The 15,504-nt window shown below is 37.2% G+C and overlaps 2 protein-coding genes and 1 long non-coding RNA gene across 3 annotated transcripts in view; 2 read left to right on the top strand and 1 right to left on the bottom strand.

Annotated features, from left to right (window-relative positions):
* The window catches only part of LOC135165458 (uncharacterized protein), a 32,279-nt gene extending 24,894 nt beyond the window's left edge, over positions 1-7,385 (bottom strand). Inside the window, exons 1-2 of the mRNA XM_064126759.1 lie at positions 7,228-7,385; positions 6,936-7,081 (exon numbers count right to left, since the gene is read on the bottom strand). The gene's annotated coding sequence lies outside the window, so the exon portion shown is untranslated. The remainder of the gene's footprint in view (positions 1-6,935; positions 7,082-7,227) is intronic.
* Positions 1,084-2,951, top strand: LOC135165461 (uncharacterized). Its single transcript, XR_010299518.1, has 3 exons — positions 1,084-1,523; positions 1,829-1,940; positions 2,510-2,951. It is a non-coding gene; the product is annotated as an uncharacterized LOC135165461 (long non-coding RNA).
* A 91-nt stretch (positions 7,386-7,476) lies between the features above and the next one.
* Positions 7,477-15,504, top strand: part of Cv-c (crossveinless c) — an 84,988-nt gene continuing 76,960 nt past the window's right edge. The window contains exon 1 of the mRNA XM_064126756.1: positions 7,477-8,105. The gene's annotated coding sequence lies outside the window, so the exon portion shown is untranslated. The remainder of the gene's footprint in view (positions 8,106-15,504) is intronic.

Below are 15,504 nucleotides of genomic sequence, written 5' to 3'. Positions count from 1 at the left end.
AAAAATTGTACAACCGAGGAAAAGTACAGAAATTGCCCAGAGACATTGCCCTGTGAAAATCCCATGAGCGTACATCTATATTTGCGCCTCCGCATCTCCGAGATATGAAAAATAAAATTGCGCCTAAAATACGCCCGAGGGAATAAGAGTTATAATATGAAAAATTTTAAAAATAATCCTCTCGAGTCGAACGAGCAAAGAATCCCAGATGAAATATTTGAAAGCTTAATATAATTGTTCGATTCCTTTCAAATACCCACTGCAGAGTTCGATATTAAAATAGTATATTGACGTAGTCTGCAGACCGAGTCGCAGGCGAATTCTGTAATTTCGTTTACACAGAATAACGATAATAAACAAATATCTACTTGAACAGCTATTTCCTGAAAATGTGTTATTTTGTCCAATATTTTACGACTTTGTATTTGTCGAGGGTATCCAAATACTTTGACTTTTTTTATACACCAAAATACATAAGGATTTTATCATTTATGCTCTGCAGGTCTGAATCCGAACTTTGAACACGCGATTCCATTACAAAAATTTATAATAAATAATAATGAGCGTATGTAATTTTACGTGTGACCTTGCATTCTATTACAAATTACCCAGAACATCATAAATCTACTTTCTATTGTGACTAACAACACAGTGCCGATATAATCTAAAACCTTTAATCCTTGTATAGCCGTAAAACATACCCATAATTCATGCTGTACTTCATCAAATTGATTATTCGATCAATTTAGTAATAAAGCAGAAGTTCATAATAATTAGCGAGGGACCACAACTGCTGTAGTAATCATTAACTGTGTGAAATTCATTACCAACCATGGAAGAGAAGCCACTGTTTAGTTGCTTTTATGCTTTCATAATTTCAGTACATCCGCATTGGAAACAATTTGCTCAATTGGATGGCATGCAGTTTGTTATTGGAGCAGCAGCGGACACTTTGTGCACAATTACCGTCGTCACGAGAATCGCAGAGTTGGTGAAAAGTAAATTACCCTCAAGTGTATGAATCAACTATACAAATACACAGGGAAAACAGATGATAAAGTGAACTCCACGAAATTGCTCGAAAAATTATGGCATGAGAAAGCGTAACATTACAAAAATTTAATATCGTAGATCGACAACTATTCCTAGTAGTCAGAGAGTCCGGGATCGGCATGAGAACAAGATTGCATTGGACATATAACTCGTTCTCCAAAGGAGAGAATCGAATTCAGTCGAACCGGGGATGGGTGAATATATGCAAATCGATGACACGCTTGTACGAGGTAGAGGAAAAGGAAAAAGTCGAAAGAATAGCATTCCTAACACATATGTGTGGTACTTATAAAAATTCACAACCGGACCAGTCAAGGCTACCTAGTTTCTTTGTGCTGATGCTTTTTTAGTAGACAAGTGTTATTGATATTTGTGCTTTCGTGAAATCGCCGTCCAATTGAGTCAATTGATATTCACCGAAATCACGCAATTGTCGCATTTATTGATCACCAATCTCAATGAATATATTGGTATGTTCATAAATACCATAAAAAATATTCCGGCTCTCAGCAAATTATTTTCTCGATAGAAGAAATCTATTACAATTCTATTAAAATATCATCTATGCATACTTCTATCCTAACTGAATATAATTATAATATTTCTAAATGGACATGGAGAACTAACAATTGTAAAAATTAATTCTTTTCCCGCAAAAATGATTCCTTGTTAAAGTAATTTTTTTCTGACTGCGACCACAATGATTGTCTGACCTCGGAGTCCTTTCTTCGCGTCTCTGGTTTAACCTTTAGGCTCGTTCTTCTTGTTTCTCCAGTTTGACTTCGGGTATCATTTTTCTTCGTCACCGGCTCGTCCCTTACAAGTCCGTATCGGGCTGATGAGGATTTCACTGAGCCTTGATCATCTGTCGAATTATTGACGGGGAGGTAAACAAACCACGAACTAATACCTAACTGAATATTTATTTAATCATTGTAAAGAATTTATTACTAACATTCGCTGCGTCGAATTCACTCGCTCCCAACAAAAACAAATTGATTGTCACGGAATGAGGGGAATTAATGTCTATTTTATTGACCAATTGAAGATGTTTGACTAATTGTTTATTTTGAAAAATTATACAATGTGAAGTTATCGGGTACGATCTCTCAGAACGAGCAAGCCCGATACATCGTACACTGTATTACACGATGCGGCTCTTTTGATTATTCTGATAAAATGCCATTGATAAGCATCGCAATATGTCGCATCGTCTGCTCTCGTGCCTTGTTTATAATTACGATGTAGAAAACATGTTTATTTTCTCTATGAAGACAAAGGCAGGGCTCTTGGACTCTCGAGTTGAATTTTAAACAAATTCACGAGTTCTCAAAGGGGGAGTATACGATGAGGGCAAATGAAAACAACTGAATTGAGTAAACAGACTCCTGCATGAGCATAAACTCACGTCTTTTGTGACTGATCTACGGATACACTCAGTTCGACAATATTGCAGGGATATTGCAAACGTCATTGGCCAAGATCTACGCCCCTTCACCCAGTCTCAACGCCATGAGCAGCATGAAAATATGAAGAAAGCGAGTAGTTGCTGAGACAAAGAAATTTCATAGAATTTTTATCAAGCATCGGCTGGAAGTCGGATCACCCTGGAGACTTCATCCTATTCATCCGGTTTGCTGCTTTACCAATATCGCTCCACTCGCCATTCTACTTTTTATAATCGGATCTGAGCGTGACATGTCTTCTCAATGAAGTAAGAAAGAGTAACGCGCAGTGAATGGTTATTTTATCAATGAATTCATAACTTCACATGTTTACAAAACATCCATGAGCTCAACAAGAAGGGGAGCATTCTGTATACGATAGCGGTTGTGTAGAAAATATTGTACGAGGTGTGGGGGATAGGGGTGGAAATTTCAAGTTCGGGGAAAATGCTGGTAGAGAGATACTTATTAAAAATTATGAAATGTAATAATATGGTTGAGAGAATGTTTATACTGAATTAAACTATGAAAAAAAATCTATCAGTCAGTGGTACTGAGGGTTTCACTGAATTAGGATTTTAAGAAAATTTTTTGGAGGTTTGGGAATATTAAAATGAGGTGGAGCTAGGAATTTACTTCGATGTCAGCAAACACCAGAACGTTGAGGTAAGATATACCATGACGTCAACCTGAACGTAGAATTATCAGGGCAGTGGAGATAAAGATGAAGATCCAGTTCTGTTTGCATTATTTTATGCATATTTAAGAATTTTGAATGAGAACTCTCCGTAAAGATACTGATTATATTTTGATTCTGAAAATCAGGAGATAATGCCGCAATTAATCTGCATGTAACAATGTCATGTTGAAAAATATTTTTATCAAAAAATATCGCATCATTCGTAATTAATTTTTTTAGAATAATGAAAATGCAGTTTCAACTTCGTAATTACTGCTGTGTGGGCGCAAATGGTTACAAGAGAAGCGGACGTTGATGTGATGGTCTAGAGTAGACTTGAGAAAAATGTAATCTGTCACTTACAACGACGGAGAATTTTTAACATTCGTCAAACAGTGGCGAGAGAATAATGAATAATGTGTTTCAGACTTTTCTGTTGATCTCGTTCACACACTAGTTTCGGTCACTGGGAGAAGAGGGTCAGCTTCCCTGCCATCACCACAATTATACCCACTTAGAAGATGAAACCAATCTGCCTAAAATAAGAGTAATTGAGGAGCCTTTGTCCTAATTATTTCGCCTTTATTTACTTTTACGATTATTAACACTATTGATTTATGATACTTCCGTTTTTCCCTCATTTATCAATCACCATTATTTTTCAGGACAGTTTCTATAATTACTTGACACCCACAGTGTTCCTAACTAAATTAATATTATGAATCTTCGAAGTGGAAGCGACAACTTGAAAACATTATCTATCGAAATACTTTAACATTTTGCTTTTGCTTTAATTAAAATTTCGGAGATGATTAATTTCCCATTGACGAGGAAACAAAATTTTTCACCGAGACTACTTCAACATTGCCACAAAGAACCATAACCAGTGTGAGATATTGATGAACGTGTTTTGACACACTTAGATGGACAGTTAATGTAATATTAATGACCGACTAGATATGACATATCCATCGCTTACACAACATTTTCGAAATAAATAAAACGAATAAAAAAATCTGGATAAAAAATGTGAACGGAACGAACGCAAGAACAGACGATCCTCTTCTACAATTGATGAAAACATCTTCGTATTTAATTTGAGTTTACCACGAAGCGAGTCCTATGACATAAATAATGCATCAACTCACTCACATTTACATAAACATCTCTCAGGCTTACTTCAAAGTATTATTAGATTTATCAACAGAAAAAAATTCCCCAACAGCGTGCTATCACATTAGTGAATTAATTACCTAATATGTTCTCAATTTCTGATTCATGTTCTCATTTTTCTTCTCACTGGAGTCGCGTATTAATATCATGATGCACATAACTCTTAGAACCTGTAATTTCTCCCATATTACGCAACTGATGGCGTACTAAAATGTCATCTCTACTCATACCTTCGCTGGCCGGCTGTTAAGAGTAAAAAAACCTGGTCAATAATTCATCGGAGAATTAATTAAAATTCAGCATAAAAAATATCACATGTTTTCTCAAGACGTGAACCGCGCGGTTCAGAGAAACGACAAAAGGTAAGTCAACTTTCTTCTCCATTCAGACTGCAGGGCCCTTTTTAATTGCTCCGAGTATAATTGAGATTAATGGAAAGGCATGCGGGTACTCGCCGTCTCTGGTATCAGTCTTTGCGTCAAATCAGAATTACAGCGTTCAATGAACCGCAAAACTCGGCCTATCACACGCAAGATTCCGTCATTATTAGAGGCAATAGTGACTGTGTTATCATCGAGGGGGTGAGGTAATATCTCTACGACTGATCTCCCTAAGCAGCTTGACAATATTTTATGAGGAATAATCACTTCCATTGATTTATTGTCTATTTTTGTTTACTCAACCGTGAGAATATCGTGTGATTGATGCGATATTCGTCGTCACACAATCTAATACGAGTATTAGAAAAATCCTAATCTCAATGTTGTTGAGATAGAATTGACCCACGCGAGCCCAAGAATTTTTCTCAGAAAATTGTCTCCGCCGATAATCGACTGGAAACATCATTAGATCCAATCCTGACATTCATATTTCCCCCTCTCGCAATTAATCATTGAAGTAGGCAATGGTATACCCCATTGACATTGTTGGAGGCGCTGATCTATTGGGTAAAGTGATAATCCTTTCGTCGGACAAAGTTTTCTTTGAATGTAATTTTAACGTCAACCCCCAAACTCCCCCTTCAATGATCAAAGGCAATCAATCATTCCCATATTCAATCACTACATTTATATTGAAACACGCATGCAACATCCAACTATTTCTATCTGCATTACGACTGTTTGTTTTCTAACCACGAAGCATGTGGGTAGGTCCATCGGTTTGTCGAGTTGTTAGCTTCACAGTTACAAACCGTGTGCTCAACTCAGTCAACTCATGTGCTTATTGAGAAGCAGATTAAAGAAGCAAAATCCGTTTCATATGTACAGATGTATAATACATGCATCACGTACAGTCTATATTCTCAGTTGCAATTCACTGGGTAATGAATATATATGAATTGATATTAATCTTTGGGGCGATTGAATAACGTTTTATTTTACATTTTTTTTGTGAGTATTTCTCAAGGGGATCTTGCTTTACATTCCACGTGGAAGTTTGAACTTTCAAAGTGGTGACTGATAAATTTAATGAAATTAGATAAGCTGAGGAAATGTTACCCCACTTAGACCCGCCATTTTCGTTACAAAATATCCTGTTAATCTTTATATGAATCTCTTTTAATTAGAGAAACAGATTCTGATGTATTTGAAGAGAAATAGTCGAGGCCCATTTTTTTCAATGTGAAGAGATAAATGGAGTTATTATCAGTCCACTTTTTAATTCAAATTACGACATTTTTGTCAGTCAGAAATGTTGATAGGCTGGAGAGCTGAAAAATAGAAGTGACATCCCAGGAGTATGGAGTTATACAAGTGTTGCATAAGCCACATGAAGAGGTTTGGAATTCTTCTTGTAACACCAATAAAAGTTCTGCAAAAAAAAATCGGCGGTTTCTGCGGGCTTTGAATGCTGGTTGTCTGCACAGGAACGAGGAATGTCCCAACTTCATCCCCTTTTGCAGACATTTCTCAAATAGTAAGACCACAAAATGGAAAGCAATATGTTTGATTTTTAAAGAGTAATTAACAAGTTTAGCACTTGTTCTTCTCTGATGCAGACCCACTTCCATTTTATTTATACGATTTTTAGTGTCTCAAAAGTCTCTGCAAAAGTGTGTGAAATAGAGACATTCGTTTTTGTTGTGTGTGTACCAGGCATTGACCTTACCCACGTGCCGACATACGTGAGAGCCGATTCCTCCACTCAATTCGGAAATTTTACAATTCGATTTTGACTCAACGCCTTGCTGCGTATATTTTTAAATATTTTATATTTTTTCCATAAACCTTCAACTATCTGGGAGGTTTTAGAATTCGCCAACCATTCATAATGAATGTCTACCGAAACATACACGATAAATATTCTATGCTGAGATAAGATACAGAACGTTCAAAGTCAATGCAAATAAAATTCAGTAAAAACAGCCGTAACAGCATAAATTGAATGGTCTGTAAATCCAGTGAGTGAATTATTTTCTCAACCTCCTAAGATATAATTGGAACACCTTATCAAAACGCCCAACTGAAAACATTATAAAAAATTCCGTAATTCTCAATACCTAGACCCAATTTCGTCTGTCGGTGATTATCGTTTCAACGCGTGTCCCATTACAAACATTTTAATTCCGGCCATTTTCCACTTACCTATCAAAACAATCCAAAACAATCCACTCAAATAAATGAATAACCAACTGTGTAAACCTCGAGATCGGGCGAATTTCCTTGACGTCCGTCCTCGGAGCCCAACGCACCCAAAACCGTTTCAAAAAGTGCACTTTTCATCCACTTACCTAAAAAAAGAAAAATCCCACAATTAACATATTCAAATTGCCGGAGTCCAGTGTTTCGAAATTCACCTCCTACCCTCCTCCTCCGGTGAAAAAAATGCTCGAAAGCGAATTTCCCCCCACACGAGATGAAAAAAAAAAAAACTCACCACTGCAATTCAACAGTTAGGATATAGTCCCCCATACGCCAAAGGCACGCGTATTCACACAAAGCTCTGATGTATCAGTGAGACGTTATGCGGTAGGTAGTAGCCCCATCGTAGCATGGAATACTCCTGCACCAGGCTACTATACCTCGCCGTCGCCAGAGGTGCATGCTATGCTGGTTATATGCGCTGCTGCTGCGTGTCCCCAACACACATGCAACGTGCGCGCCCTCGCAGCCGGCACGTTACTTCCCATTGGGCCGTCAGTGTTGCTCCGGCAGTCGCGGTATAAAGACGTGTTACGCAACGCATCAACAATTCGCCGCGAAAATCCGGGGTTCCGTAGTTTTCCCGTGTTACCAGTGTTTACATTCGCATTTCGGACGCTACCTCGGTGTTTACCAGTACAATCGTCGATTAACTGATGACAAATCATATCGATTAGACGAAAGTGTTAGTATCTCGAATGTGACGGAAGCCGAGTCACTGGCCTCACGTAAATTCAAGAATTTTTTTCAACTCACTCCCGATTTATCTAGTTCTTTTCGTCAACGACGCGCACTCTGCATTGGCCATTTTTTTTTTCAACTGTCCTCTACTGTGAATGCACACGCATATCGTCACATTCTCAAGTAATTGTATAGAAGTGTAATCGTGGGAAGGTGGGGGATTCCACTTCCGTTTTTGGTGTTCGTGAATTGTGCTAGTGTTTGTGATTTTTTTTTCTCCTTCATTTATTAATTTTTTTTTGTCCTGTGCACTGGTGAAATTATCGCCCTCTCTACAGTCGCTAGTATTTTGGATGAGTCACGTGGCTACGTGCACAGCGGTGACAGGTTGAAGTCACCCGGGGGACAATCGTGATTCCGGTGGTAACGAAGGTGAGTGGAATATTTAAGTACCTATAAGTAAAGGATAATTTTCTTGTCTCATGTTACGAAGAATCGACGACTCCGAGAGTCACATTGGACGGGGGCATTTCATTATGACGTCAGTTAGAGGGCACTTATGGTAGTGTGACATGTGGGTGAGGGTTTTTAGGAATTTTTTTTAATTCTCCCACAGAATTTAACGGACAGATGTTGATTTAATTTCATTGGGAAGATGCTGGCTGATTCAGAGGCTGGAATCCTTGACATCATCTCTGGCTTTTCCACTGTTCTTGGATGGAACATTGGAGAATGCAAATTGATGAGAGGTTTCCCGGTTCATTTCAGTCGGACTGAGTGATATCATTCATGACGGCAGATAAATATATCGAAGGAGAAATAATTGCTTTTAATTCTTCAACGAGTTTTTAGTCAGTTTTTTAATTAACAATTTATCATTTGTGAGTTCTTCATGCGGTGGGGATTGATTAGATTCTCGATTAGATTACAGGGAATAGTTGAAAACAAATTACATGAACAAATGAATAATTGTGAAATTCAATGAGTAGATTAATCGAATGGAGGGATTTTTAGGCTGAAATTTAATGCGAGAGTTATTTGAGAAATGGAAATGAACATAATAAAATTCACTGTGATGACAGGAATAATTTTATAATGAACGATTCCATTGTTGAGAACTGAATTGAGTCACTTAAAGTTGTCCATTTTAATGTACGAATTGAATTACAGTATTCTTCGAATATCACAACGTCTTTGTTCGAATAATCATCTCTATAATTTCTGACAGTAGTTGTCGGTAAAAATAAGACATCAAACTTAAAAATATGTGATACATGATTTTCGAAAAAATAATTCGGATGATTTATCGGTGATAGATTTATGATTATGTCGTATACGGAGATCTCGATAGCCCCAGGCAAGACCCAATGAATTGCAAAATTACAGTCTTCGCCGTAAATACAGCTGTTAAGGGATTATTCCAAATAGTGGGATTGAGTGAAAATAAATAAGTTAAATGGAATGAAGAAATTTCTTCCATGTGATAAATTAACAATGAAAATTTCCAGTGTTATGTTTACTACCGGTGGATCAAGTAACGAGGGAACATCGAGTTCTGTCGTATCACTAGCGTCAGCGATGTTGGAGACGAGGGTGAATGAATGCCTTCGTCGTGACCCGTGAATAAAACAGTCAAAGAGTTTTGCGTCGTGCGACGCTGTCGACAATTAGTCGGCGAACATTATTATTTTCTCTGGACGCATTAAGTGACCGGTTGACTAAGTGTTGTCGTTGGGGAGTTTTTTTTTTTTCTATCTGATTGGGTTATCAGTGGGATAGCAGAGGGGAGAAAATGGAGAGAGATATCGTGAGCATTGAATTGGTTAAAAATAGTGTCAAGGAAGTGAGAAGAAATTAAATTTTAGTGGGGGATTGGCATGAGCAGCTCTTATGAGACATAATTAAATGAATAGGTGTTTCCTATTACAGTAGAGGAGGAATGTGAGGTATACTGAGAATTCCCTGGCGTTTCCCGTTTTAATGTGAATCATTTATTGGTCATCATATGATGCAATTGTTGCAATAATTGCTTTTATGGACATTGTTAGCGTATTACTTCGGCAAAATCAATGGCATCTGCGATTTTCTTGTTATTGTCCTATTCCGTCATATATCATAAGCTGGTCTACGGTCCCACGGCCCAGTGAAGACGTAGATTTCCTCCTGGTGTCCACTCAAAGGTGTGAAACACTTAACATTTAAAAAATTCCACGGTTTCCGGTGAAAATGTGTAGAGAATTTTTCAATCTACGGGAGAAATCTTCAAATATTTTATACAAAAATCCGTCATTTCTGAGACATCTGTGCGGCACTTCTCGAATATTACGATAACTTATTCTTCTCAACTTCACGTTTTTCCTTATCTCGTTGTCGACTCTCATTCACTAGCGTGTAGACAATTACCACAGCTGCTATCCCATTTCCCTGAGTTTTCAACCGATCAAACGGGTGTTCCCCCAACAATTGCTCAACTCCATTCTATTGTTTTCTTGACTATTTCTACTCCACGCATGAAAGTAATTTTCCTGTTCTCCCATTGTTGTAAAATAATTTTTTCGTGTTCAATATCATTTGTTAGTTGAAGTGGACGTGGGGTTTCGCATTATTCAAATGTGTGGTTTTTCAATCCCACTTGAAGGGGATTAATGAATGAATAACACGTGTTGCTGATTATATTTTGGTCAACAAATGTTATCTTCGTGTTGCGTCATATTTTCTAGACCACGTGAAAATGAATTTGCTCGAGAGTGATATCTGTGAGGTTAATCTTCGTATAAAGTATCGCGTATTCTCTCTTGATCGCACATTTGTCGGGAGGCGGAAATTTTTTTTTTGTTGACTATGCAGGTTTTCAGTGTTACAGTTCAAATTGCAGTCCTGAATACCGATAATTTAAAAGTATAATTCGGGTTGTTAATTCGTGGAATATGAAAGGGCGTGCATTCATGAGTCGTGAGCACGTCTGTGATTATTTTTTTTTGCATTTTCTCACAGATTCTTTCTCTCATGCAAAATACGTAATTATAGTGAGCTCAATATTTGGTTGAGTGACAACTGATGACATGGTAATAAACTGGAAAATTAACGGATTGAGTGAATAATGATGCAATCTAGTTAATTCAATGTACAGAGATAATCATTTTCTCATTAAGATACTCTGAGAGAGATTAATTTTTTTTACCATCTTCCGGGTAATTATAACATTTCGGTCCGTAAGATTGTTTTTCTTTGTGGGGGATGTTGTGCTGTCGGTCATTTTTGGGCGATGAATTTCTCGACATAAGACGTATTTGTCAGAAAATAATTTTTTAACGTGTCGAGAATTTTTTTGTCCAGAAATGAATAGCCCTCAGTGTGATGAAATGCCCAATGGAAAAAGAAAATTTTCCACTCTTGCCTGAAGCTCTCAACTCCCTTTTAGATGGGATCGTACTTGACGATTCCCAAAAACTTAACAAACGCCTCATTTGAACACGTGGCCCACACGTGCGCGTAAACCTTTCAGTGCCTCGTAGCACATTTTCTTCAAATACTAGAATAAAAAATGAGCAACAGAGCGACTGTTTCACTATTGAAATTTTTTTCATGTGAATCATTCTCATTGGTTATTCAAATGAAGTCGTTGCGTTATCAGTATTTATACCGTGCACAGAATGTTTCAACTGCTTGATATTGAGTAGTTGTAAAGACGAGCACTGTTAACATAATATTTTCTAGGAGTTGAAATTGTTGAAAAACCGAAAGCCAACTCATAAATTCCTTTTTCTTTCCTTTTGTTATGAGTAATCGTTAAATATCTACTTGTGACCAATGGTCGCTGGCTATCGTTTAAATTTCTTTGTCATGGATTTTGTTATTATATTGTTAATATAATTGTTTAATGTAATCTCCTATTTTTAGTGGTAAACAATTTAATGCTGTTGGGGTAAAATTTTGGGGGATTTCCCAATATTTTTCATATAAGTTGGGGAAAAATTCCCTGTCAAACGAAAAAATCTAGTTTATAATAAACTAAACAACGTATCGTTGCTTAATATTTTATTATTTAATTCATTGCACGTTATCAGTCGTTTGAGATCTCTAATGAATTCATTATCAGCTGTTGAAAAAGTGGAAATCTCATACTAAATTCTGGAAATAATTTGTTAGCTCTTGATGTTTGGGGTCGAGGGTCGGGTTGAATGAATATTTTGAAGATCACTCGCATAAATAACTCAGATGTGTGCTACAGTGTTATTTCACAGCGCTTGAGTGTGACATAGCACATTGGGATGTATATGCAACCCCCTATTCCCCCTCTAAACATTGAGGGGGAGCGCGTTCTCAAATCAAACCGCCTTAGAAGCATGAATTTCTTTTCATCGGGAAGATTCTGGTAGATTATAAATTAACAAAGAGATATGGGAATGGTTTTATACGGGCACACTGGAGAGGCTTCAAAAAATACATTTAAAATTTCAATGTACGTTGGGAGAGGAAAATGCCGGAGCGAAAGTATTTGAGGAATTTTGATGGATAATTCAATTTGAAAATAGGGTGTGTGATTCAATAATGATTAATGAAGATACTAATCTGATATTTATATGGGATGTTTACCCTGGCGGCTGGGATCTGAATGCAGTTTTAAGAATGTTGGGCTCTTAAGGAGATTATTCCAATTAGCACGCAAGTGCGGTACCATTTGGCTTAATGATATAGGAATTACGCAACTTTGAATTTTTCATCAGGGTTTTTTTAAATAAAGTATCAAAGACTGTAAAATATATTTATTTTCCATTTCTTATTTTTCAAATTTCAAGTAAAACAACTTGAAATGTTTGACATTATACTTCCATGGAGTGTTTTGATTTTTCTGGAATTTTATAAATGTGACTTACATGTCGCCCTTGAACTTTAAAAAAAAAATCTGTTTTTTTTTTGTAATCATAAGGCCAATAGGCTTTATTAATTCTGCATTTTCTTGAAAGGGATTTTATAGAATAGAATATTTCCTGGAAGTAGTGTATCAACAGTTACTTTTATAGTTTTTCCGGCGCCCCAATTGTCGTTGGTCCCCCCAATATTTCGTGAAATAGCCTCAAGGGCTTCAGTTCCAATTTCACCAGCTGAAAATTTGAGGGCATTCAATGGCAGGCCGCAGCACGTGCCTCAAAAGGACGAGTAACCCCCTGCAGGGGGGCTGCGGCTGAACATTCACTCTCTTTCTCCATATGCTCTATTCTCTGTATTTCATAACAGAGAAGCTACAGTTGTGTATTCTATTCATTCAGATCCCAAAAATTCCGCATCTCATCTATACAATTTGACAAGCCTATTACATTCAGTAGCTGGGCCCATTTCGATTAATGAAAAAGTAATTGAGACGTTGCATGAATTCTCGGACAGGCTTTCTATGAGCCAATGAGGCGCCATGAAGAACAAAAAAAATTAATAATATCGAGTAAAGAAAGGAACGTGCCCTGCGTTCAGAATTTTTCATCTCAAGTTATATTTGAAACAACTAAAAAAAATAAACAAAACTAAATAATTAATCGAATGGAATATTATATAAATACTAAATGAAGCCGATCTATTAATCACACAGACAGGAATGAATCTTTCAATTCATTCAAAATTAATAATAAAATAAACAAGCATTTGGCATTAGTCATAAATTTTACTGTGTGAGCTTAATAGCTAGCTCGCGAGTATCGCCTGTTCGATACACTAGTCTCTTTATGAACAATATGTGGTCAATTAGAGAACCAGTGAATCTACACATGTGCATAATACTGACAATGAATTTGAGCTTATATGTGCATTAGGGCTGCCTCCTCATCTAATATTTCTTCAACTGACACAACATAAAACAACGATACGCTATAAATGTTGTGTAATTAATGATACTTCAACAGTTGCCTCTCCTCCCTTCCCCCCCTACCCCTGTATCACCCTCAACCGGATGAACCGCCAGATGTACTGGTGTAAACAGAGCGGGGGTTGGGATAGGGGGGTAGGGAAAGCGTGTGAATTAGTGAGCTCCATAAGGAAAATATATATGGTGTCACGAATTCATGAACACAAAGGCTTAAACCCGGAGGAAGCACACTCCGTTTGAAAAGGTCGAGTCATGGAAAATAATTAGCCAAAGAGACAATGACTTCGTCTTTGTGTTAAACTATAAAATGATATTGCATACAAAGCAGTGGGTAGTTAATCATGAGTATGAACAATACAGGGGGATGGAATAAATTGTGGGAAATGGAGGATTATCTCACGCATTTTATTTTTATATGTTGTGCAGTGGGTTTTAAACATAAGGAAATACGGAGAGAAATATTTATATTTTTTTATAGATTGCCAGCAGATAAATAAAGGAGTGATTTTTTTTAAGGTGAAAAATCAGGGGTATGAGGGGTGACGGATGTTTGGGGGATTGTTTTGAATAGAGTAATTCTATTGGTTGAGATGTGGATGGGAAAATTGATCGATGGGATATAGTTTTAAAAAAAGTTGCTCCGGGTGAGGATCGAACTCACGACCTTAAGATTATGCCTACTGCGCCTACTGCGCTACCGAAGCTAATGGGGGAGGTAAAATACTACCTCATTCAAAAGCAATTGAATTTATCTTGAGGGGTAATGTTTAAATTCGTGATTTACGTCATCGATTCTGACTTTGTATCCAATATTCGCCGGTCTTCATTTATTATTGATACTGAAGAAGTTTCGAAATAGCATCGATCATGATGGATGAGTATCAAAATAGTCTCTAGAGGCGAAAGAGAATGATTTTTCATTTCATAGTGTTCCATAGCTGGGCACATTAATTTTGTGGGGGGAAAGAGCATCAGATTTCGGGTCTAAAGTTCCTGTTTTTGTTCTGCTATTCACCCCTACCATCATCTGCAAGTTTGTATTCGACCAATGACAGTGTCGCTCCACCCATAGGGCCCAGGGTTCCCAAATTACTCATTATTAAACGAAAAAAAAATGGTGATTGGAAAATAGTCTTATTTCCCCCAGAAACCCCTTACTAATCACCATTTTTCCCAATCAAAATCGATTGAACTGAGAATCCCTGTCTCGATGGGCGGAGCAGAGCTGTGATTGGTCCAATTCCAACTTGAGCAACGTGGTAGGGGTGTGTGGTGCGGCAAAGCACAGGAAAAATTTGGCGAATGCATAACGATGCAGTAAACCAGGGAAAATCAGCAGGAAATGTTGAAAAAAAATGAAATAATGAAGTGAATCATATGAACACAGACTGATACATAATCTCAAACAATGAACCAATTAGGCTAATGTAAATTTGACAATTTTTTTTCAATAATAAAATGTGCACGATTGTTGAAACGTGCACCTAATTAGACAAATAAACAAGTTGTTAGATATTTGAAAATACGTTAGAGCATAACCCATGGCAAGGCCAAACTAGGGGGTCGTTTCTGTAAAGATCTACGACGATATCACAACCATATTGGAATCAACTGCGTGTAAAACCAGTTTAGCAAGCGAATCGTACCCCGCGTACTCTACACAAGTAGATCTCGTTTGACTGTGAGCGACCACGAGGCGTTTTCCCATTTCAAACGACTAAACGATTCCTGACCCTTAACAACTAGCATTTCAGTTCTTATGTCAGTTTTGTTATTCCCTCCCCCCATCACCCCTCCCCCCTGGATGACAGTGAAGAGAATATTCAGTGAATATATATTCAATCGTATTGGTAAGGACGATTGTCATTCAAACGAGCTCCGAAACTAATGTTAAAGTGAAAAATTTTAAATATTGATGAGAAACTATTTATCATGATGTTGTGTCATAAAAGACCTCTATGTCGTAGGATGGAT

Source organism: Diachasmimorpha longicaudata, chromosome 8 (genome assembly GCF_034640455.1).
Source record: "Diachasmimorpha longicaudata isolate KC_UGA_2023 chromosome 8, iyDiaLong2, whole genome shotgun sequence".
Lineage (NCBI taxonomy): Eukaryota > Metazoa > Arthropoda > Insecta > Hymenoptera > Braconidae > Diachasmimorpha > Diachasmimorpha longicaudata.
The sequence above is the reverse complement of the archived record's forward strand: the minus strand, read 5'-3'. Positions and strand labels throughout refer to the sequence as shown.